The sequence below is a fragment of the Chinchilla lanigera genome, unplaced genomic scaffold, assembly GCF_000276665.1.
Source record: "Chinchilla lanigera isolate Chin_1 unplaced genomic scaffold, ChiLan1.0 scaffold00004, whole genome shotgun sequence".
NCBI classification, from domain to species: domain Eukaryota; kingdom Metazoa; phylum Chordata; class Mammalia; order Rodentia; family Chinchillidae; genus Chinchilla; species Chinchilla lanigera.
Window position 1 is genome coordinate 27942620 of NW_004955405.1, and position 25311 is coordinate 27967930.

The window sequence follows — 25311 nt, forward strand, 5'->3', positions numbered from 1 at the left end:
TCTTTCTTTCTTTCTTTCTTTCTTTCTTTTCTTTCTTTCTTTCTTTCTTTCTTTCTTTCTTTCTTTCTTTCTTTCTTTCTTTCTTTCTTTCCTCTCTCTCTTTGTTTTAATTTTTACTTTTGAGTAAGTGCCTCTACAAGTTGTCCAGTCTGGGCATAAATTTGTGATCTTTCTGCCTCAACCTACCAGAATGCTTGAATTAGAATCATGCACCACTATTTCTGGCTAGCATTTTTAAACAATTGTTTTTGATTATACATGTGTAGTGTTTGTGTTTTGTGGGAAGGAAAGTATTTTTTCTTATGCAGAGCTCTGTCACTCTGTGACAGATCATTCAGAGACACTGAGCTCTTTTTTCACGATTGCTTAATGTCTTTCCTTTATTGTTAGCCTTATTCCAAACTTCATTTGTCAAGTTTCCCTTCTTCAGTAATATCTAGGACAATATTTAAGTTCACATATTTCAGATTCTCTATTGTTTTCTTTTTCTTTCTTTCTTTTTTTTTTCCAGGAATCCGACTCCAGACCTTGTGCTTGCCAGGCAGGTGCTTGTGCCACTGAGGTATATCCCCTGCCCCAAGTTCACGTATTTTAGCAAACTGTAATTGTGCAAAAGATACTGTGACCTGTAAGGTGGAGTTCTAATTTAGCTTTTATTTATTTATTTTATTTTTTTGGTTTTTCTCAGGTACCGGGAACCGAACTCACGACCTTGTGCTTGCCAGGCAGGCGCTTTGCCGCTAAGCTAAATCCTGAGCCCTGGAGTTCTAATTTGATTGGCTTGGGGATCCACCCAGGAGGTTGATGGAGCACACATCAGGTGTGTCTGGATATGTTGTGGAGCCATGGATTTGGGATCTATGTCTGGTCCCTCCCTCTCCCTCTCTGGCAGTGTTCTACTCTGCTTCTCTGTTGCCAGGATCTGAGAAGCTTTGCTCAGCCTCGCCTTTCCTCCATGATGTGTCCACATTGGAGCCATTCAACCATGAACTGAAGTCTCTGAATCCTGAGCAAAATTAAACCTCTCCTCCTTTACATTGCAGGTGTCAGGTATTGCATTCCAGCAAAGGGAAAGTTAATGAGGTACAGGTAAAGTCAAAAGGCACTCCATGGTGCATTTCAGCGGCTCATTCTAACTCAGCCTCTCTAATCTGGTGCCCAGCCCCTTTTCCAGACCATAGTTTATAGGCTGTGCTATTTTCCTCTGACATTATCTTTGACAGGCAGCTCGCTTTGTGACATTCCATTCCCAACATCTTAAAGACTTTTCTTCAAGACCAACTACATGTATCCCCTTCTCATCCTCTGTAGCCTCCTCAGCCTTTCTCAGGTGAACTAAACTTTGACTGTTTTGTGCAGTTTTTGCAGTTACATTTTGCTTGTTATCAACATTAAAAACCCTCTCACATTTTATTTTTTCAATATTTATAGCCTCCACTGGTTGACCTGTAAGTTCTAAGAGAAGAGAGTCAGTGTCCTATTTATTCATCATTTTTACAGTTATCCTAATTCTTATTTTTCTCACCAAAAAAAAATGGTACAACTAGTTATTTCCTTATATTTCCTTCTGTTTCCCCTGCCCTGAATTATCCAAGTGAATATTAGATATATTCTTTCCTATCAAGAAACATTTTTGTTCAGTGGCTACTGCACTTCAGGGCAGGCGCTTCTCCTAGTTTTTAAATAAGAAAAGGCAGAATATCTGTGCTTTAAGAGCTTCCAATTTAGCGTGATAGGTATACTGTGCCTGGGGATAAGTTTACTATTGAATATGAAGAAACCAGCTTTTTCAGTATCAGTTATACGCAGCATAAAATTTATAAATAACATCTCAATTAGTGTGAGTGGATATAAGCAGAAAAATAAGAGCTTTATTGAAAGGAACACTTAATGTTTCACTGTTTGATCATTCTTACATGACTGTTTAACTGAGTAACCAATTTAAAGATAAAAATATGTTACACAATAATTATTGTTAATATCCTATCACCTTGTCTGATATTCTGTATTGCTTCTATTGTTTGTGTGTTGTTTTGTTTAGGTCTGTTTGTTAATGTGTTTTCTTTCTTTAACTTTAAAGTAACAAAATAATTAAAAGGAAAGTAAAGAAAGGAAAGGAAGAGGCAATAAGGAAAGTAAAGAAAGGAAAGGAAGAGCCAATAAAAAAAGGAAAGGAAGAGGCAAGAAGGTATTTATGCAATCAAAATAAGGGAAAAGAGAAAATACCAAAAGAAAGTAAAGATATGGAAAGAATAACAAAGAAAATCATCTGTGGAAAAAAGGAGTCTTATATCAGTAAATTTCTGTTACTTGTAAAGTGCTTTAACTATCAAGACCAATTAAACTGGTTTGGTGATACAGCTCAGTGGTGCAGCTGTTGCCTAGCACATGTGAGATCAGGTGTTCAAGAACTAGCACTGAGGGAAAGATTGGATTACCCTTCTTATGTCTAATGAATTTGTCCAAAATAATATTATGTTTTCTTTGTCTTTTGTTTAGATTATGAATTTCTAGTACACCAGTGGTTTTTTTTTTTCTTGGAATTTCTAATTGCCTTTGATTTTGTTGTTTCTTGATTGCTGATTGTCTTGGTTACTTTTTTCTCGTTGCTGGGACAAAATACCTGATGCCCAAAATTGAGGAAGGAAAGGTTTATTTCACTTACAGTTTGTGGAAGTTTCAGTCCTTACTTGGCAGATTATAAGGCAGAGTGGCACATGGCAGAGAGCTATGGCAGCAGAACACAGCAAAGCAACAAGCACACACCAGGGCAGAATGGCCTCAAGCACCCTCTTCCTCTCCCTTACATATTCAAACTATCCACCCCAGGGTGGGTGTAGCTCTTACACCCATAATCAAACTCTAAAAGCCTGCCCCATGGCCACATGAGGCTTTTGGGGGACACCCAGACACAAACCATAACACTGATATTGACAGAAACAACTATCTTCAATGTATCACTAAGTTGACCTACCGCTAAGTAATTTTATTTTTTAGGAGGACAGTATTGGGTGGACCTTCCTCATAAGGCAGAAGTTCAGAGATTTTCTGTAAGTGAATTTGTGGCCTTTCCATAGTTTACTGTTTTTTTAAAAAATTATTTATTAGTGCATGTTTGCAGCACATAATAACTATATTCATCATGAAGAGGTGGTACATGTACATAAAACATATTAATTCATGCTTCTTCCCCTTTCTATCCACTACCTGATTTCTTAAATTATTCAAGAAACTCAAGTATACCTGCAAATAATAATTTTCAATAAGAGTGCACATTTCTGTGTCTTTGTTCTGGAAAAGTGTTGATTTTTGCTTCACACTTGATTGACAGTTTAGCTGGGAATGGAACTGAAATTTCAAAGCAGCTTTCAATCAAGATATAGTACTGAAGGTATTTATGCATTTTATTTAAATGTTCAGTTTTGTGGGAGAGAAATTTGCTCCCATTTTTAGTACACTTGCTGAAATCTCATCTAGTTCTTAACAGTAGAAGGAATCATTTATCACAACCATCTTTTATTCTTGTGGTAGCCAGTATGGTATGACTATTGGGAGAATTACACAAGTATTGTTGTTGATAACAAAGATGATAATATTTATTGCTTCATATCAATATTTAAGAAACAACCCCAAGTCTGTTCCCCACTCTTGTCTTCCCAATTTCAAAAGTTGCATCCATTTGGAAACTGGTAGTCATAATAAATCTTGAGTAGACATATGTTAAACACTTTCTGTTCTCCAAAAACAAACATTCTATGTCTGTCAATGGAGGAGCAAACATCTTACTTTCAGTAAAGGGAGTGATGTAGCAATATAACCTACCTTTTGGAGCTAATTCACCTCACTGAGGTTTTCTCCAGTATTGTATCAATACTAACTCTAAAATATTGTGTATCATATATGTATCTGCCTCTCAGTATCCTTTGTTCTTTCTTGCTGGCTCTTTTGCAATAAGCTTCCTAGATATTCTTTCTAATGTTCATCTTCAGTGACCCTCAGATCTCACTAGAACCTATGATCTCATTCTTTTATCATCATCCTATTTTCCACCCTCCATATCTTTACTTTCAATATTCTTACCTCTCCATACTTTGCTTTATTTCCATGGTGATCATCATTATGAACCACTGTTATAAAGGCTCACCACTGTGCTTCTGGCTTATCAAACTCCTGTGGGTAAAACTCAGCCACGTTTAAAATTCATCAGTCTACCAGTTCAGTTCCTGTACTGATGTAGCTAAGCGTACTTAGAAAAAGTATATAGCGCTGTTTATTCACCCTCCTGTAAATGGCCATCAAGTTCTTTCAGTTTACAGATTTTTGGTCAAGTTGTCGCTAGGCCCTAGATTCTCTTCACTCATGTTGCATATAATTCACTCCTCTACACTCTGGCTGTCAGTTCAAATATCACTTTTTGTAGAGTCCCCAGCCTTACAGACTAAAATGTTAAAATGGAATACTCATATTATCTTTTATATTCATATATTTCTGTCACATTGTTACCTCTTATTACATCCAATCTTTTGTTTCATGAAAAATACCACATAGAATTTCACAGGATGTAAGCAATATTGAAATGACATCATGGTATTAAAAAATACTTTTGATGTAGCTAAATATATGCTTTTCTATAAATGCATTTAATAGCAAAATCTAGCTGTGAATTTAATGATTGCTGTAATTTCTCAATAGCAATTGGAGTAAATAACTTCAGTTCTGTGTAATAGCTGCAACAAAATACAAATATAGGGGCTGGGGATATAGCTCAGTGGCCTAAGCGCCTGCCTGGCAAGGCAAGGTCATGAGTTTGATCCCTGGTACCACAGAAACAAACAAACAAAAACAAAAATCAAAACAAAGCAAAATACAATATATATGAGATTTCTATCGGTAAAACATTCACAGGTAGTGCTTATGGTACAAAAATTTGATCATAACTGAAGAAACTACTAAAGTTTTTTTTTTTTTTTTTCTGGTACTGGGAATCAAACTCACGACCTCATGCTTGCCAGGCAGGCACTGTGCTGCTGAGCTAAATCCTAGCCCCTAAATCTTTAAAGGATTTTTAAAAATAAATATTTTTTTCATCTAAATTTGCAAACTTCATGAAATTTGCTCAGTTTTCTAGGAGTCAGTTATCCCCATATTATGAACTGTGCATAGTCCAGTTCCTCTATTTTATAGGTATGAAACTTCTTTTATAAGCTAAAGATTTATTGATGTAATTTCAAGTACTACTCTTACATACCATACTCCCTTTTATTTCTCTCCTTGAACCACTGATCATTCACTAAAATAATCTTAATACCACTGAGATAATTTTCTTTTCTATCTTGTTAGATCACAGGCCTCCTAAGCTTGGACTTTCAGCATCTTCTAGACCACTCTGTCCCTTGCCCAAACTGTGGTGTCTGGTATAGAGTAGATGCCAATGAATATTTGCCTGAATGCATCCATGCATAAATTTACTAAGTAATAAAGTACATTTCATCAACTATGTCTTTGTATTTGTACCAAAAATATATTTTAAATTCTAAAATAATATAGAATGACATATCAACAACCAAAGTCAAGATTTTTAATGAGATAATAATGCAAAATCTCCAGTGAGTATGAAAACATCTAATACAAAACTATGGTAACAGAATTATTACTCTTAATTGTACAGCATGAAAAGGAACCATAGTTAAATCATGTGATTTATAATTCATAATGTATTGGTAGGATTCACTAGGCAGTACTCTTTTCATACTCGCCTATCGGGGAATATATGCACTTGTACTTTATTGAAAAAGCAAACTTTTCGTGTTTTAGAAAGTTGGTCTTGAAAAAATATATCTATTTATATAGGAATAGCTAGAATTCTCAAAGGAGATCTTCAATCCTCTGTGCGTGTAGGTGGAAAATGCAATGTTTAAAATGAAAGGAGACATTAGCAAAGCAGGTAGGAGGACTGAGTGAAATGTTGTAGGCAGCAGCAAAAGCACAGCAGTAGGTTAGAGAGAAATTTGACCTTGCTGTGGGCGGTGAGGAGAAGACAGTGAGAAATGTGCCCCAGGAATAAAAATGCGCGCTACTCGGAAGAGAACTGAAGTTTACAAGACCTTTTACTGGAAGGCCGGGAAAGCAGAATGCATCGTCAAACAGCACTGGGATTTGTTGGTAGCTTAGTAAGGAACGCTGCACATCCAGTTCCCTCATAGCAAGCAAGAGGGATGTGTTCTCTATTGGAGTTTAGGACGCTTTGCTTATGGACACGTCTTGCTCAACAGGCACTTTGCAGAACGCAAGATTACTGGAGAAGGAAAACCACACTATCAAATTACCCGTATTCATTCTATTATGTTTTCTTAAATATCCTTCTTGATTCTAATCAGAACCAGAGGAGTGGGTGACATAAGACACATTTAAATTAGATAGTCTTGTGTCCTGTTCTGGATTCCCCAGTTACCTGCTGTGTAATGTTATACAAGTTCCTAACCTCTTCACATCTCAGATTTTGCTAGAGGAAAAAGAGTTAATTAACAGTATAACATCAGGTCCAACACATTGATTATAAACCACCAATAAGCATTTTGGTACAATTACTGCTTTTGTTGCTGCTGTTGACATTGCTTTTATTATGTATCAAAGCTGAATCTTTTTTGTTTGATGTGCTAGAAGCTTATCGCTTCATTATTTCTGTGCATGTGTCAGGAAACTAAAATCAATAATATAAAGGTTGAAATTAAAAAATTTAGAAATAGAATATTACTAAGTATACAGTGGTTCAGGAATACAAAATAGTAGCTAAGAAATTTTAGATTATCTGAATACTCCCTAACGTTAATCAGATCCTGGTAGTTTCTTTTTTTTTGTTTTGTTTTGTTTTTTTTCCGATACCGGCAATCGAACTCAAGATCTTGTGGTTGCCAGGCAAGTGCTGTGCCGCTGAGCTAAATCCCCAGCCCCAGATCCTGGTAGTTTCTTGTTGACCTCTATTATGCTTCTAACATGACTCTTAGACATATGTGTATAGAAAACAGGTTTCTTCTCTAGGCCTCCAATGAGTACATATGATTTCAAACAAGTAACTTCATTTTTTAAAGGATATCTACATGGAAATGTAAAACTAAAATGCAACAGTCAAACAAGCACTCCCATTTCCGTGACGTGCCCTGCTACTCAGAGAAGATGAAAGAAAAAATGTCTCTCTAATGCCCAATTAGTTGGTCATCAGGCATTCAGTATTTCGTCTACATTGATATGTGTTTTATACAAGTAACTACTTTTTCTCAGATTACTTGAGAAGGGTTTGGGATCACTAATTGTTTCACCTAAACTTGGCAGTTGAAGTGAAATTATTATTAGTATTTTGGAAACAGTTTATTTGTATGAATAATTTTTTTATAATTCACCATGTCCCAAAAATGTAGTCTATAATCAAGTAGAAATCAAACTATTTTACTGAGGTTACACTGATATTGTTCTTTTCTTCAAGATTATTAAAACTCTTGTTTGCATGTAAGATCAATATTGAGCTGTATTCATATAACGTGTACTTTTCTCTTTGCATGTGACTTAAAAACCAGATGAAATTAAAAATAGTGTAGGTTTTCATTTTAAAGACAATAATAATAAAAACATACCAAAGTACCAACAACATAGACAAAAACAAAATAAAGCAAAAACAATAAAAATGATACAGGTTTTCAGAACAAAATGATAGGACTTATCAGTGGTTGTATATTATATAGTGTTATCTTCAGTGAGGTTGCTCAGATTACCAGATGTAAGAATGCAATATTGATCAAACCACTAAAGAAAATAAAAAATAAAAACAAAAAAATTGAGAAATGATACAGAGTTTTGGGGGCTGGGGATTTAGCTCAGCATCACAGCGCCTGCCTGGCAAGTGCAAGGTCGTGAGTTCGATTCCTGATACCGGGGAAAAAAACCAATGACACAGAGTTTCAATGGACAAGATAGTATGAATTCACCAATGATTGCTATGTTGTATATTGTTGCATGTTTTTATATGTCTTCCATGGAAACACCCACCAGTGTAACTTTCATTGGTGCCTGTAGAAAAACTGGATTACCCAGATGTCTAACTGTGCTCAAAAGTTCAAAATACAGTGATCATACATTTTTGTTATCTAAACTAGAACTCACTGACTTCTTTAACAAAATTGACACCTTCAGAGGATTGTATTATGTAAAAAGATCATAGTAAATTTTGAAAAGTTCTAAAGTTTTACTTTTTGAATCTTAAATTCAGTGTATAAATATTTTAGGTTATGAGTTTGCGTGTGTTCTTTTTTTTTTTAGTTCACTAACTTTTTAAATATTTTGACAAAATACAATTAATGAGAGAATGACCCTAGTTTTGTTTAATGTGCTTTGCCAAACATAAGTGCTGTGAAATTGTAGGGTTTCTTAATTTCTTTTTTTTTTTTTCAGGGCTGGGATTTGAACCCAGGGCTTTGCGCATGCAAGGCAGTTGCTCTATCACTGAGCTACCTCCTCAGCCCCTTAATTTCATTTCTTTATCTGACAGAATCTAAGCTTATCAAATGAAAACTAGGAATGGAATCTAAAGAGACTCCTATCAATGCAAATAGTTTACACTGTATTTACAAAATTGTACCCTAAAATCTGTAATCTCTTACTGTCTAATTTGGTTAGTTCCTCTCCTGCCTTTGTGGGGATAAATTTTAATGTTTTCCTGCTTACATTTCTTATTTTAATGAGAACTTTGATTTAATAAAAGTTCTAAAGTCATTTGATGATCTATTTGTTAGATACTTTTGTTAAGGATTTCAATAATTTTAAATACAAAATACAAAGGAATTTGGGAGTTTATATGCAATGTAGTAAAAGCAATTATATATGTAAGTTGATTTGGAACAGAGAATTCAAACGTTCACATGTTTAAATTAATTGATAAAAGGAAGCTAAGTCAGGAAACGCAATGGGATTCTGACGTATGCTTTTATATTTAACATCAGCTTCATAACAAAAGGTTCACTACATATGTAAATATAGTTGTGTATTTTGACACTTCACATTCTATTTCTCTTAATTTAATATGGTAGCCAGTTTCTGCACAATTAGTGGTTAGGTTTCATGAAAACCAATTCCAAGTATTTTTGCATTTTTTAGATGTTTTTTAGTTAGTAAGGTTCTACTTTTGTCTTTACATTATATTTTACTAAAACTGTATTTCTATTATCCCCTCAAAAAGTATCTTCAAATTTGAACATTGATTGTACATTATTTTCTTATTCTCTTTAATGGTTTGATCAATCTTCCATTCTTACATCTGGTAATCTGAGCAACTTCGTTGAAGATAACATATGTAATATAGCAACCACTGTTAATTCCTATCATTTGGTTTGAAACCTCACATCATTTTTAATGTCTTTGCTTTGTTTTGTTTATATTTTGCTGATGTTCTCTGTTTTTACTATTCACTTTAAAATAAAGAAAGAAAGAAAGAAAAAGTAATAATATCAGATATTTCACCTTTAACCTAATAAATTTCCTAAAACCCTGTGTAAATTGCAGAAAGTAAATAAAACATACAATATTTATTAGAATTGTAATGTTTTCTTTGTTACTCTAATTGAAGTAGGTGATGAAACTAACAAGACATTTGTATTACTTAAGTATTCATGAAATTAATCTATTAATAAAACAGCTTTTTTCCTTTTTCATATATGCACAACAAAACTAGTAATTGAAAGCAAGCAATTTAATCTAAATGCAAAGTCAATTTTACAAAGTAAATTGTAAGTGTATATGCAAAAATTGTCTGGGTTCTTAAAATAGCCTCCAACTTCTGAAATAGATGCTGAGATTTGTAGTGATTTCCGATCTTTGTGTCTCGGTATTATCAGGAAGCTACTATAAATATGGTAAATATAAACAAACATTCTGTGAATGTTACATGTTAACAACAGCCTAGACAAATGAAGACAGATCTGTCACCAGATATTGACTTTTGTGCAATTCACATTCATTCCTGCCAAAAATTTTACTGTAAAATAAGTGTCCCCAAACCAAAGACAAAATTAGAAATATATGTAAATTAATAGTGGTTATCACTAGAATAAGAACACCAAGATGTTTCTGTATATGCTCTTGGGTAGGACTGCTCAGCCTCTATTCCTCATATATATTTTATTTAAAAACTTGGGTATATAATTTTATGTATTTCCCATTGCCTACATTCTCTTGAAACCACTTCTAAGGTTTTGATGCAGTCTATTTTCAAGGTTTAGGTGCTGAAATCTTGATCCTTACTGTAACAAAAACCAGGAGGTGTTGGAATCTTAAGGAGATAGATCCTAGTGGTAAGTCCCTAAATCACTTAGGGTTTGCCCCAGGAGGTGATTAACATAACCCTCAAGGGACTCTAGAAGTAGTGGCTTCTGTCCACAAAGTAACCTCTTGCTGTCCTGCTTCTGCCATTGTGATGTCATCTTCCACAAGGTAACACAGTCGAGGAGGCTGAGCAAAGCCTGTGCACTGCTGCTTAAACTTGTGGACTGGAAAACATGGAGCTAAATAGTTCTCATTTCTTTGTAAGTACTCAGCGTCAGGTATCATTAGAGCAATAAAAAATAGACTAACATGCCTGCTCACAAAGTCTATCTCAAAGTAGTTTGATACCTTGCAAGAGCAGCAGCACCAAGAATCTCAATCTTAGCTGTACTGGAACAAGTAAGTTAGTTGGGTCTAGTGGATTCTGAGTGCACCTCATTGGTTAATAGTATGCACACTGTCCTTGAAAGGGAGATCTTCGTTATGTTATACTGTTTTAGAAAATAGTTTACCTCTGGTTGTCTTTCAGATTTATCTAGTTATATAAGAACATTACTCAGTGTCCATGTATCACTATATCACTACATCAGACCAGGAACAAAGGTTAGGTGTAAAAAATGTTGTTCTACAACAACTTACCTTGACTTACTTGAACAAGACATCTTGTCTCTCATTTTAGTACAATTACTATTAATATTCTATTGAAAAGATTTAGAGACAGATGCTAAAGCAGGGCAACCACCAATCTGTAGAATTTTAGGTGGATGGTAGTGTAATTAGTCGGCTACAGAGCTTACCCTCTTCCTCATCCCCATTTGTGGATAGATACTATGCTGCTATATTCTGCTGAAATTGACAGCAAACTAATATTTTTCTTCTGTGTGATGCCTAATTAATCAGATTACACTGGTAAGTGGTAATTGAATAATTTGGGGGCGTGAGTTCTCCACTTTGAGATCGAATACATGGTGTTTGATTTTATACATGGGGAATTCTGGAATTCCATATATACCTTGAATCCTTAATACATTCGATTTGTAGGATTTATATAGCAGTCACCTTCTGCTATCTGCTTTATTTATATAACCATAAATGATTGTCTTCTAAAAATTGGTTTAACTATTCAATTATATTTTTTCTCCTAGTGAACTCTAAGTTCTTTGTAATGAGAGCATTTTTTTTCTCCATAGGGGAAAACAAATTACGTTTTGGTACTCATAAAATTGCCCCCAATGTATTCCAAAATAATCAAATTTAAGCAAATTATTATCTTTTTCTTTTGCAGGAAGAACAATCCAATTACCAAAACAGACAGCTCTGAAATATAGTGAGCTAAATTTACACTTTCCAAAATCACAGCTTATTGCTTTCGTTTCCTCAGCCTAGTCCATTCCATACAATAAAATTTAATTTAACTGATTAAACTGAAATATATTTTACATTATCTTTTATTTTTATAACTGATTTTCATTTCATGGCTGTCACTGTGACATGACCAAATTAAACTGTGAAAACTGAGCATTTTGAATTATAGTAATGGCCATGATGTTGGCTGATTACCACATAATCATTTGGCTTGTTCAATCAAATTTAGCTATTAAGGTGGGAGACAGACTTCATAAACTCAATTAATTATTTTTTCCAATAATCAAGACAACTGATTAGCACCAATATTTTTTGAATTACAGTTGTAAAACTCACATGGGAAGATTGACATAGTCATATTCAATTTGGAAATGACTAAATTTTCTGTAGACACTGCTGGACAAGTCATCGAGCAAGGAATTGATGGGGAGCTGCAGCGGAATGGATGTGCATGTAAGCTTTCTTGGGCCAAGGTTCGGATGGTACCATCATTAACTTCTACTTCTTGCAGTTAAGTCATGCTGACACCGTGGGTCTCTGCTATACAGTGTGAGGTTGGTTCTACTTTCTGAAGCACATCTATTAACTCAGTCTGAAAGAGGAATGGATATACACCTAGAGAAACTGTTAAAGCCTCAGAGTGTTTTTTTCATTCAGTGCAATTCTTCACTGCTGGGTGAATTTCTTCTTATACTCCCATTTTATACCCTCCATTATGCGAACTGAGATAATTTGTCCTTCTTCTGTGCTGCTGCAGAATCATGAACTTACTCCAGTGACAGAAAATATGTCTTGATTAATTATGTCTTTATTTGTACATTGCCTTGAGGATAAATCTGTCTATGTCTTACTCATTTTGTGTCTCTAACAGCTATCATAGTATTCAATATTAATAAATGGGTAAGTTTGTTGAATGAATGGAATATTAAAGTTTGTAAAAATTTTGTTAAGTTCAATTTTGTTAAGTTCAAGTAAAGTAAAAAAAAAATTGGACTACATGCCAATGACAAATTTGAACGTTAATCTTTTACAGTTATAATAAAACTAGTAAATGATCTCTAAATTGTTTCTTCTTATTTCTCAGTTTTAGTTTCTTATTTGTTTTTATGTTCTGTTTTTACTGAGTATCTGTGGAAGAAAATAAATGGCTGAAAATGTTGTTATATAGGTGTAGATAGAATGGATACTTTCATAGGATATTTCAAATGAACACAAGATATTTATTATAAAAATGACAATGCTATTTTTAATTAGGAGATTTAAATGCATACATGTAATGCTTACACTGTTTGCTTCAAAATAAAATATGTTAGCAGTACACAGTAATGTACTCTGTTGCTTAATTGTTCTTGCTTTCTGAAAAATAATGTAGATGATTAGAAGGGTGTATAGAACAATAAGAATGCAAATTATTGCTGTCTTTGTAGTAATATAAAGAATGCATAAGGCATTCACTGTAAAATAACCTGAAAATATATCTACTAGGAAGCATATGGGGAGTTATGCTATGTACTTTACTATATATTTTATTTTACTCAATTATATGCTTGCTCATAATGTTTTAAAAATGTTATTTTTACAATGTATAAAAGGTGATGAGGCTTTATAATTCTTGCTTTGTCTTGAAGTACATTCTCCACAGAACAAAGGTCAAATTCACTGGCTTACCCAGTACAGGAAGTGAAAAGCAAGTTGTAAGAAAATGGTGTGGAATGTTAAGTACTTCAGAGCATGAGGCATGCCCTAAAGAAACTTCCTAACAAGGATTAGAATACAGAGAAAAGAAATGACACAATGCAAAAAAAAGCAGCTTTGATCAGAAACATTTCTGAAAGAATCTTCCCTTCCTTGATTTAATAACCTCTATTCCAGAGTTATAATGAATTCATATTCCTTTCAGAACAAATAAAGCAATTTTCTAAACAATATGTTTAATCTACACCTACTTCCTTGATCTCCAATTAACTATATAATTTCTAAAAATTTTAAAAATATCGTATTTTAGAAGAGGTCTACTTTTTCAGTTTTCTCATTATTTGAGTACATAGGATCTTGCTATCAAGTAAGATTAGGATATTTGGATGTAAATACTACATCAAAACTATCAACTCTGGTATAATTTTATCGTATAACTGTGGTATAGATTATGCAATTTATATCATTAGATTGTTTCAAAAAGTAAAGTTATTATTTCAGAGAAATATGTGGTAAAAGTCTCATTACCAAGCTAGTCTAAAATTCATAAGAAATTTAAAATCTCTATAACCATTAATTAGTCTGTAAGAGGTATGCCAAATAGACTTCAATCCTGATTACTCAACCATATCCGTGGAACACAGATAAAGACACAGGAAGGCACTTGAATTTCTATTGGAAAATCACTTCCTTTATAGAGCGAATGAAGAATGTATTCAGGAATGAATTCCTGGTTTTGAATGGCATTCCTTCAATTTTCCATTTATGTGTTCTTTAATAGATTTTTAAAATAATTTAATGTATTATCTACTTGCCAATGAGGATAAAAACCAATATACAGCAAAAATTAGTATTCATTTTCTTTTCTCTTTTCCCTTTCATATGGAAAACATTTAATGATTTACATGTATCTTGAAACATTACACAATATTATAAACTTTAGTACTGTAAATAATTTTTTAGCTCCAATTGCATAATACAGACACAGGGTAAATAAGAAACTTAGCCAAGATCACACCTACTGCAACTAGAAATAAAAGGTGCCCTAAACTTTTATTCCATTGATTGTCACTTACACTTTCTTCAGAAGTTCCATTGTCTTTGTAAAATTCTTGTTTGCATCTTCCTAGTTAAGCAATTAGTCTACTAAAAACACAGAATTAGAAATAAATGCTGTTTGAATTTTTGTCTCTTTCTCTCACTGGTTTACACATAAACCAGTTGCAATCAAAGTGTGTATTTCAGATGGTTTCTTCTCTACAACAGAGGAAAATATAGACTCTAATAAAGATTCATGAAAATTTGGTTCTGGAGCTACATGTTTATTGGCATTCACATTACTACTATAATAACTGACAAAAGTGAAAAGAACATGACAGTCAGGACTGAAATTCCAAAATCTCAATGAACTGAAAAAGAAACATTAAGGAAGTTCTTGTAGATGAGAAAGTAGAAAGTAAAGCATGAAATATTATGCAAGCAACCTAAATTTTTTGTCTTAAAATCCTAAAGACATTGACAGAACTCTGACATAAATTTTCTTTGCCTGAAATATAGGATTGAAATACTTCTCCAGAAACACTTATTTGAATATTGATTACAATGTGGGAGACTGGAGAAGATGGTCTTTTAATTCTTCATCTCCCTGAGGAATGAATTCTCTTCAGGATGGATTGTAAAGCCTGCTACATTAAAATTTGCCCATTTGTTTTTGTTAGAATCATAACAACAATTCTATTAGCCCAACTGTGAAAGATTCCATGCAGCATTCCTTTGTACAAGACTGCCTTAGTGTTTTTCCTTTTCCATAAACAAAACATTTTCTTGAAATCTAACTCCCTCTACAACATTTCTGTAAAAGTATAAATCATCAATCTCAGCAAAATATTTAAGACTGAAGAGGGATTCACCCTTTAGACTGAAGAATATTTGGAGAGTATCACAAAATACATAAGGTCCTCCACTATAATTTTTGGTGATGGGCTAGGGATTTAGCTCAACAGCACAGCGCCTGCCTGGCAAGAGCAAGGTTGCAAGTTAGATTCTCCATACCGGAAAAAAAAAACCAAACTAACAACAGCAACAAAAAAAGTATAACTTTTAGTGATAATTCAGTATACATTCTAGTGGACTGGGATGCTTAGAAATAAATGTGTCCCATTCTAGATAAAAAGTATCAATCATGTTGAAAAAGTATGAATTAATGCAATAAAGCTTCCTCAAGAGACAGCAGAAATACCAAAGTTTTGAAGTTTATCAGTTGTATTATAAATTGAAGCTCAGGTTGACAAATGTGCCCATTTTTCTTCTTATTTGGATAACTTCTTCCTATACAATTATATGAATTTGGAAAAGTATTTTTTAATACAATACTAATTTGTTTCCATTATAATACAATTATCAAAAAAGTAATGATTCTGGAAAGATACTGTATTAATTCTCAGGCATTTTTTGCATTAACTAATTTCCATCTCAAAACAGACTGATGAGGTTGATGTCATTATTTATAATTTAGAGGGGAAACTTGAGTGCAAGAATGAAAGGTAGATCTGCTTGGATTTTAAGTTTAATCTTTCCACTCTTTTCAGAGCACATCCACTGAATTATTATTTTTGAGGAAGAACTTGAGAGGTCAGATGTCTGTCTACTTCTTTCATGTCACAAGATTTCATTATAAAGAATAACTCACTACAAATCACATTCTTCTCCAAAAAGCAGAGCTAACTCCAAATTATGGTGAGTAAATCAAGTATAATTGCTGGTTTGCTTTTCATGGAACAAATACAAAGTTCTGTTTGATATTTTTCCGTCCTCTTTGTTTCACAGATGTTAAAATTTTATAATAATATTTCAGAATCATAGATTCATACTTATATTTTAATATATTTTATTCGGTTTAGTAAACTGTAGCATAGTCAGTGTAAATTGTATTTTCATCCTTCTAGTTTTATTTTTCCTCTTTTGATTAGAGCAAGACAATTCAAAGAAGAAAATGTATGTATTATATATGTTCACAAATGGGCAAATGTCTGTATTTTTTATCCCTCAAAATAATTTACCTAAATTTCTCTATTCTCCAGAAAGCCATCTTCTACTCTACTTCCAGTTTGTACCTGTAAATAGTAATAATTAGCTTCTTTATACAGCAACCTTATAAAACTCAGCAGAAGTATAAGTTAAAACACCACAAAAAAATCATCAATTAATAAATGAGTAGAAGAATAAATTTCTGTGGATAAAATTAAAAACTGAATAGATAAAAATGTGGAGGATGCAAGTTAGTCACTAACAGTGTGCTTGTTTCCTCTCAGTATTATTGTTTATTTTATAATGATTATGCAAAATAATGCCGATATGGAAACCTTGGTGACAGGTACACATAATTTTATTTTTTGTATTTTGATGTAGTGTTTAAAAATATTTCAAACTAAAAAGGGTTTGTTTTCAATATTAATATGGTTGAATTTGTAGCTCAGCTGAAATCAGAATCCTTACTCCTGGGATGGCTGTCCACATGTTAGGAAATTAGATTAATGGATCACTATAATGTTCCTGATATTCAGCATATATATCTGTTTGTGAAAGGAAAATCTTCCCTATAAATTCTGTCATTACTGAGTCAGATGCAGGAGAGACCTTATACACCTGAATAATTACCTAATTAATTAGGGGGAAATTGAGACATGTAGACAATTATTTAAGTAATCTTTTCTTGTGCTTAATTCTTGAAAGTAACCAACTGGTCTAGAATATCTTACAGAAATCTTTTTAGAAGTACAGCATAATACTGTTTCTTTAAGTTCTTCAATTCTTGTTTCATCTGTCTGCATCTGACATAAACCTAAATATGTTAAACTAATTCCTACTGAGAGACCATCAAAAGGATTCTAATTTGTTATTCTTTCTGAAATCTTTTTATCTACATCAATGCCAAGAACGAGAGTCCTTAGAAGGACCACAGGAGAACATACATATGAAGACACTATAAAGCAAAATGCACATTAGGACCCAGAAATTTATTTTGAGTCATTCAATCATTGATATACCCTAAATCTGCTTCTGAGTATGACAGAATGAAGAATTACGCTTTGTTAACATATGACAAGGTCTTGCAGGAGCTCAGTGAAACTAGGCAACCTGCAACATGCCTCCGTCACTTTTCTGTGGAAAGAGGGATAAAGATTCTGAAATTATCATGAAGATTAAATTGCATACTTATTTTTAATTGCCTAGGACAATTATTAGGACATATGAGGCACTTAATTACTAAGTGTTTCATTTTCCATCTTCCCTACAAAACACAGAAATTAAATTCTTTTTTAACAAAGGACTCCAAAGTTCCTTGGGAGAATGTGTTTGCCTGTTATTAAGGTCTGGTTTCTTGAAGACTTTGATTCATTTGGAAATAATTTCTTGAATAGTTTTGCACTGACTCTTGAAGGATTATTAATAGGAACCTGAAACCCTGAAGATAAAATAAATTGTGAATAGTCCATCAGAGAGTCCTTGTTAGTATAAGAGTACAGTAATGCATTATACCACCTGAGATTTTATTCCTCTGAATTGTTTTAAACTTAATGACTTCACTATATAACCAAACTCTACTAGACCATCTTAGCTTCTGATTATCTCAGTATGTGGTACAGTGCCTAGCACATAATACTGAGAAGAATGTTTGTGGAACGAATGAATGAATGAATGAATTTTTTTAACAGGAATCATGAAAAGTAATTGACAATATATTTCTTCTAATGCACCTTTAAAAATAGGTAAAAGTTCCTTTTAAAAATATATTGCACAGATTTACAGAAAATTTCAGAATAGCATTGACCAAGTCATCATTTAAACCTGTCTCTTTAAATTAATTAACTCCTATTTTCAGTGATTAATTTACACATGCACAAAGCTCATTATAGGCACTCATGCTAACAGTGTTTAAAGGAAAAAAGGAAAGTTATCAATAATTGTTTAAGTGACAAGTATATAAGAACTTAGGGATAAAACCAAACACTGGCTAGGGCCGTGTATTTTCCATGTGACAAACAGGGAACTATTACAACCCATCCATTCTTTCCCAAGATCTCCAATTTCTTAGTCTATTTTTATTATTTCTGATGCCACAGTTGCCCCACTTCCTGTGTAACACCAGCCGCTCAGTCTTCAAGAAGGACTTGTCCTGAAGATCTGCTCACCAACCTTCACTCTCTACTGCTTGTGGATCAAACCGTGCACCACAGCACCGAGTGGTTTTACCACAGGCATTGCTCCATGAGATTCACTCACCATAGAAACCCACACTTCACATTGGCCGTCACAAGTGCTGCCTTTGAGTTTTCTTAATCTAAATCCATGTCTGATCACCTGCATTCCTTCCCAAATATTCCGTTCTGCCTACTTTGATCACTCTTGTTCTCCCTTTATTGGATTGAAAGGTTAGTTCTTCTCTGAAATGTATTTTTGTTTCTTTTCTAACTGCCACATTCCACTATTAAAGGCTTGAGGGACATATATAAATACTGTTCAACTTTACCTGAGTTTGGAGATAGATCCGCGAGAGATAGATAAAGGGAGTAGGCAAATGGAGAACTTGAAATTTGCTAGGTAAGGGAATTATTTATATCAAATTAGACTCACTGAGTCATGGAAAGCACTGTGATGCCGGGGGAAATAAAGATAAGTAAATTATTTGTATTTTATTACATTTCTGGACGGCGAAGTCCAATCAAACAAAGCAGTAGCACACCTACACGCTAGGACAGGATGCCCGTGGTCAATAAGATGATATTATTTGACGCTAAGTTTGGCAGCTTTGGAGAGAATCTAGTTATGCTGAACTGAAACTATTTTCTTCTTTTTTAGACTTGTATAAAGACACCATATTTTCTTGACTCTTTTATTTCTTGACTTATGAACTGTGGGACATTTTTTCCCATAGGAGTAACGGGATGCCTGCAGATGTCCAATACTTTCCATGGCTCCTTGAATCTAATTCGACATTAGCAAACCCCTTGCCCAGCAGATATTAGGTTCTCCACTTCCATTTATTTCTTTCTGTGTTAACTACCTCTCCGTACTCCTGGAATGTAATACTGATCGAGCTGTAATCATATAACTCCTGGTCATTGCTCCTCTGAATCCCCTCCCTCGGGTAGTGACCACACAATAAATATTGACTGATTGATTAATTGAACCTAATACCTCTGAATCTAGAAACATGCTAAGGAATCTGGTCTACTATCAGTGATAATTATTGTCATTAGGTATGCAGCTTTCTAACAGAAAGTCCGGAAAGGGAAAATTCCTGTCAGCCATCCACTGGTTTAATAACCCTTATATTTTAGGCTTAATCCTAAACCACTCCCAATATTTTAAATCGGCTCTTCCTCTCTCTGACCAGTATATAGAAAACAGATGGCTGCCTGCCTCTCTTTGTGTCCCTTCTGTCACCCAAAGGCCATCAGGAGGCCAGGGCTCTTTGCTTTCTTCAGGTTAAATAATTCTGCCATTTTAGCACTTCCGGATGTTCCGAGTGCCCATCCCCCAAATCTAGTCCAGCACTATATTTGTGGCCTTATCCAATAAAATCTTCTGACACAACAGAAATGTTCTATATCTTCCCTGTCCAGTACAAGAACTCCTAGTCACATGTGGCTAATGAATACTTGAAATATGAGAAAATGAGGAGGTGAATATTTAAATTGAGGTTCATAGTCAATAGTTAAAATGTAAATATCCACATGTGTTTAGTGTCTATCAGATTAGTACAACTCAATTAGAAGCTATGAAATATCCTATGCACTACTAGGTCAAAGCACATTTCATTTACTTGCAGACTACCCGTATTACATATGACTCAGAACATTACTTTTATAATTTGTGGAGAAAAGTTACATCATAATATTTAAAACAAGTTTTAGGATCAGGGATATAGCTCAATGGCACCAGTTCCTGCCTGGTAAGCTCAAGGTCCTGAGTTTAATTTCTGGTCCCTCCTCCCAAAAATAATAATAATATTTAAGACAAGTTTTAAACCTAGTTTGTCTTAAACCTGACTTCAGCTATCAAATTAATCAGTCATAGGAAAGTCTTTTCTGTGGAAGCAGCTAGAACTCAAAATCTTTTTTTTTTTTTTGGTACCGGGAATTGAACTCATGACCTCAGGCTTGCCAGGCAAGAACTTATGCTGCTGAGCTATATCCTCAACCCTTAGAACTCAAAATCTTGATTTTTTTTAATATGATAGATTTATGGTAACAATTATAATTTTCTTCATATATAATACTTGACATCTTTCTGAGAGAAGGAAAAAAAATATATACATATATACCAATTTGATTTTCCCAACTTTTTAAGGTAAATGCCATTCAGATTAGATTTTCCTCCAGCACCATTTAATAATGCCATGATTATATTTTTAACCCTGATGGCACCCTTTGGTTTTACGCTTATTTTGAGAAGTCAAGGTGAGAGGTGGGCATTACTTAGGGACAGCTGGAGGCATTTAAAACTCAACTCCTCATTTCTGGGTCATGGCTATATCGTGATATCCACTGTGCTTACAGACTGAAAGAACTCTGTTTAGTAAATATGTAAGCGAAATCTCTGCTGAACTTACGTATGCAACACATTTCCATGATTTCATATTCCTATATTGTAATTTGCTTCTGATATAGGAAAAGAAAATGAGTATGTTCATTTTTTTTATCATGTGAGAAATGTTTCGATTTAGGAGATGAATGCCTGATTTTGCTAGCTTATTTAATTGAAGTCTGCTTAATACACAGTCTTGAAAACTCATTTATTTTGAGTAAATCAAATATGAAATATAAAAGCAACATTCTTTCATATTGAAATTTTAGTACTGCTGCTTGCCACAAAACATGGTTATATAGCTCTTTATCACTTTTTCTAATATGTCAACATTTCAGCTCTAAGAAAAAGCTTAACAACAAAGAAACAAACAAGCATCTCAGAGCAGTAAAACTTTCCAGAGATCATCTGCCTTGTATCTCCCATGCATGGGAAGAAACAACATACTGTTCATGGAATGAAATGGTGATGGAACCTCATATTTTTAGGGTTACGGAAGATCTCGTAGTTTGTCCTCTCTTGTTTTGTCTTTGTGTAGAATCTAGCTAGTTTTGACTCACTGTAACAAAAATGTAACTTTTAAAGAAATTAGCCAGAAAGGAAATGATATTTCAATAGCATCAAAACATCCCTCAAATATTAACAGCTGGGAGCTTACACATCTTCAGGCTCTTCTTTTTCAATTTCGCTCCCTCCTTATACATACGATATAGATTTTAATAAAATATATAAGAAAAGTCCAACTGTCCAAATACTACCTAATATGTTCTTTGCCTTGTGGTGCAGAAAAAAAAAATTCTAAGTAAAATGAATACACAGGACCAACGAGTTCACATACACAAGACTCCCCGCTTCAGAAAACTATGCTACTCAAACCCACAAACTGCATTAGCACAGAGACAAGAATATTGCGACTCCATCGCACAAAAAATGTGCGACATTCCCCACCTTCCTTTAATGGTGTGTGTAAGTGCTCGGTTTTACGGCTGTGCTGAACTCTAAGCCTGCAAATGGCCATGTTCTCCATAGGTGAAATTAAGGTGGAATTAAGAAATCTATTAGAACATTTTCCCCTTGAAAATTCCAAATTTAATTAAATGAAATGCATTAGAAAGTGTGCCAATGTTCTCACAGAATACAGGGTAATATATAATACTTATTGCTGGTGTGAATAAACCTCTAATTTAGTAGATACATTCATAAATAAATATATATATATACACATACACACACACACACACACATATATGTATCCTCCCTCACCGGGATCACTGATCTTAAATATACAAATATATACATCTGCATGCACATATTAAAATACATTTATATGCATGTAACTTAAATGTTTTTTCAATCAAGAACAATTCCCAAAGCCAGCATCCTTTATGATGTGCCAATGCACATGCTCAGTTATGACATCATTCTTGTTTTATCCTTACATTTTGAAGTAACAGAAGATTATTTAAAGGGTTAGCTGTATCTGCTACACTCAGCAAAAGTTTATTCATATGGAATTTTGACCAATTAAGAAAATTTAAGTGATATATTTACCTTCAGACAATTTAGGCTCAATAAATTAAAGATACCTCTTTCTTTTTTCTTTCTTTCTTTCTTCTTTCTTTCTTTCTTTCTTTCTTTCTTTCTTTCTTTCTTTCTTTCTTTCTTTCTTTCCTTTCCTTTCCTTTCCTTTCTTTTTTCTTTTAGTATAATAGTCTATAGCTAGCAAATAAATATTTTATTGAGTATAAACAGTTATTAAACACTTCCCTCTTTAAAAAAGGATTGAAAGAATATAAATATTAGCTAGTAAAATCTAGTGCATTATTTATACCATTCCCAAAAGTTTATTCACTTCTTAAAATTTAGGGTGATTTTAAGTTTTTAATTAGTTTTTACTGTGTTTATTTATTTCCTTAAGGGGCCAATTTTTGGTTTTGTTGAAACTCTTTGCTGTACCTCTTTGTTGTATTCTTGTTTTCCATTTTGTTCTGTTGAAAATGTTATTTCATTATTTCAACTTGATATTTGTTGTATTTTTTTCTAACATCTTGAGGGGAAATCTTACTTCATTACTTTTTAGACAATATCTTCCCTTTTCTTCTGTTTTCATATGTGCAAGAATAATCCTTTTAGTGGTAATGATGGATATTTTTATAGTTAAACTTAATATAAAAAATTGATCTTTAGTTTTAACTTTTCCTTCCAAACCAAAAGAACTTTAAAGGTATATAAACTTCTCAATGATCTCTTAATTTACATACGGATAAAATTCAGCATTTTATTCACCTTTATATTTTTCTTATTCCACCTCCACAAATTACATGTTACTATTACTGGTCTTGTTAGTGTTTTATATACTCAGTGTTTAGATTTATCCAAGTACAATCTGTTCTTTCACTCTTTTTATCTTGGATCTGCATTATGGAACACATCCCCCGTTCCCAAAATACATCATGTACAAGTTTCCTTTTCTAGTGTTTTGTTAGCAATACATTTCTTTTCCTACTTGTTTTTTGGTTTTGAAATTTCATTATCACACCAAGGTCCTCCTGAAATTTTCACTAGACATGCAGCTCGAGGTGAGCATTTGGTATTATTTGCCATTTCATTCTTCCTATTGTCAAAGGATTGCTGCTAATCGAGTTCATTCTGGCCTGCTTTGCCCAGGTGATTAAAATTTGTTTTTTTCCTACACCACTGGGATTCTGCAGTCTGACTAAGATGTATGTAGATATAGATTTATTTTGCATTTATCGTGCTTGCCATTCTTGAGACTTCTTGACAATAAGAATGCTTGTTAAAATCCTGAAATATTCTCAGGCATCTTTTCAAATGTTTCTTCTATATGTTCTTTCTATTTACTCTTTATTCTTTCATGTTAATATTAGTGTTACTGTTCTGCATTCATGGCAATTCCTTCAGCTCTATCATTCCATTCACTAACTCTAACTTTAGTTATAACTTATACATTTATTGTGACTGTTTTAAATATTTAAATATTAATTAAATATTTTAATTACCATATTATATACATATAGTAAATATTCACAGTCATTTTGATAGTCTTTCATTTTTCATACAATTACACCAAATTAAATAAATATTTCAATTATACTTATTTTATATCCCTACAGTATTATTTCTGTTGTCTTTAGACATAATGTAGTATATCATTCTTCATGTAAAACTATTATTGTAGCTTTGCTATTTTGGAACTTTAGCCATAAATATTATTTTAGGGTTTATTTAAAACACATTTTTCTCTAGAGGAGTTTTATCCTGTCAAATCTGTAATGAATTTATCCACAGCACATATCAGCACTGTGTGAAAATGCCATGGGTTCTGCCTTCAAAATACATAAAAAATTCTAACTTTTCCCATCATCTTCACTAATCCCTTCTGAGTCAAGTTTTTATCATCTCTCACCAGGAGCACTAACCTTAAATGTACAAATATGCAATCTGCCCGTTATTATTTGTAAGTGAGAAAACTATCATTTTCTAGGAATTTTTCATCTGATTATTTTCATATTTATCATCATCGAGTTAATCATAATATGTTTTTGTTATTTGTTTAATGGCTAACAATAGATACAAAGATACACATGACTTAAAGGAGGAGATGTACATTTGGCTCAGTCCAACAGGTTCGGTCAAGAGTCCTCTAGCTTCACCTGCAAAAAGAGGAGTTTCTGTTGCAGGATGACAAAAGCCATAAATAAAACAAGGTGCCTGAAATATAGTTCCTTATTAGTTTCAGTGTTTCAGGTAGCTATGTTTTGTTGCTGGTGTTTCTTTTGCTTTAAGAAGTCATCACAAAATGAGAAGAGAAAAGTAACATTTAATATTAGACAAACTCAAGTAGGTCTATAAATTTATAGAACCTTCAACAGACTGATGAATGGGAGTACTACTCTGCCATAAAGGATAAACTGGAGCCATTTGTAGAAAAATGGGTGTACCTGAATGCTCATGTTAAGTGAAATAAATCAGAAATATAAGTTTAAATAGTACATGTTTTCTTTTCTATGAGAAATATATAAATGAAGAGAAAAATGAAAGATAAATGATAAGAAATAGGGCGATACGTCTTTTGCCAAAAGGAAAGAAACAAAGAAATGGAGGGAGGGGGAGTGACGTGGGGACGGGTAGGAGATGAAAAGAGAGTTAAGATGAATTATGTCCACGCCCCAGCTCCCGGTAAGGAATGGAGTCATACATACAGCAAACATGTGCTAATGAACGTCCGTGCAGAGGTTAGAGTACGACCAATATTTTTTGGTAGAAAGGAAGGCACCAAAGTTGGATAAGCATGTTCAACAGAACCAATAGTTGGAAGAAGTGTTGTAGAGA

The 25311-nt window shown here is 33.4% G+C and overlaps 1 long non-coding RNA gene across 3 annotated transcripts in view; it reads left to right on the plus strand.

Annotated features, from left to right (window-relative positions):
• Positions 1 to 10486: 10486 nt before the first annotated feature.
• The window catches only part of LOC102017090, a 33273-nt gene continuing 18448 nt past the window's right edge, over positions 10487 to 25311 (plus strand). For all 3 annotated transcript variants that reach the window (XR_259399.2, XR_001236097.1, XR_001236099.1), the window contains exons 1-3: positions 10487 to 10568; positions 11997 to 12126; positions 15957 to 16104. This is a non-coding gene — a long non-coding RNA (uncharacterized LOC102017090). The remainder of the gene's footprint in view (positions 10569 to 11996; positions 12127 to 15956; positions 16105 to 25311) is intronic.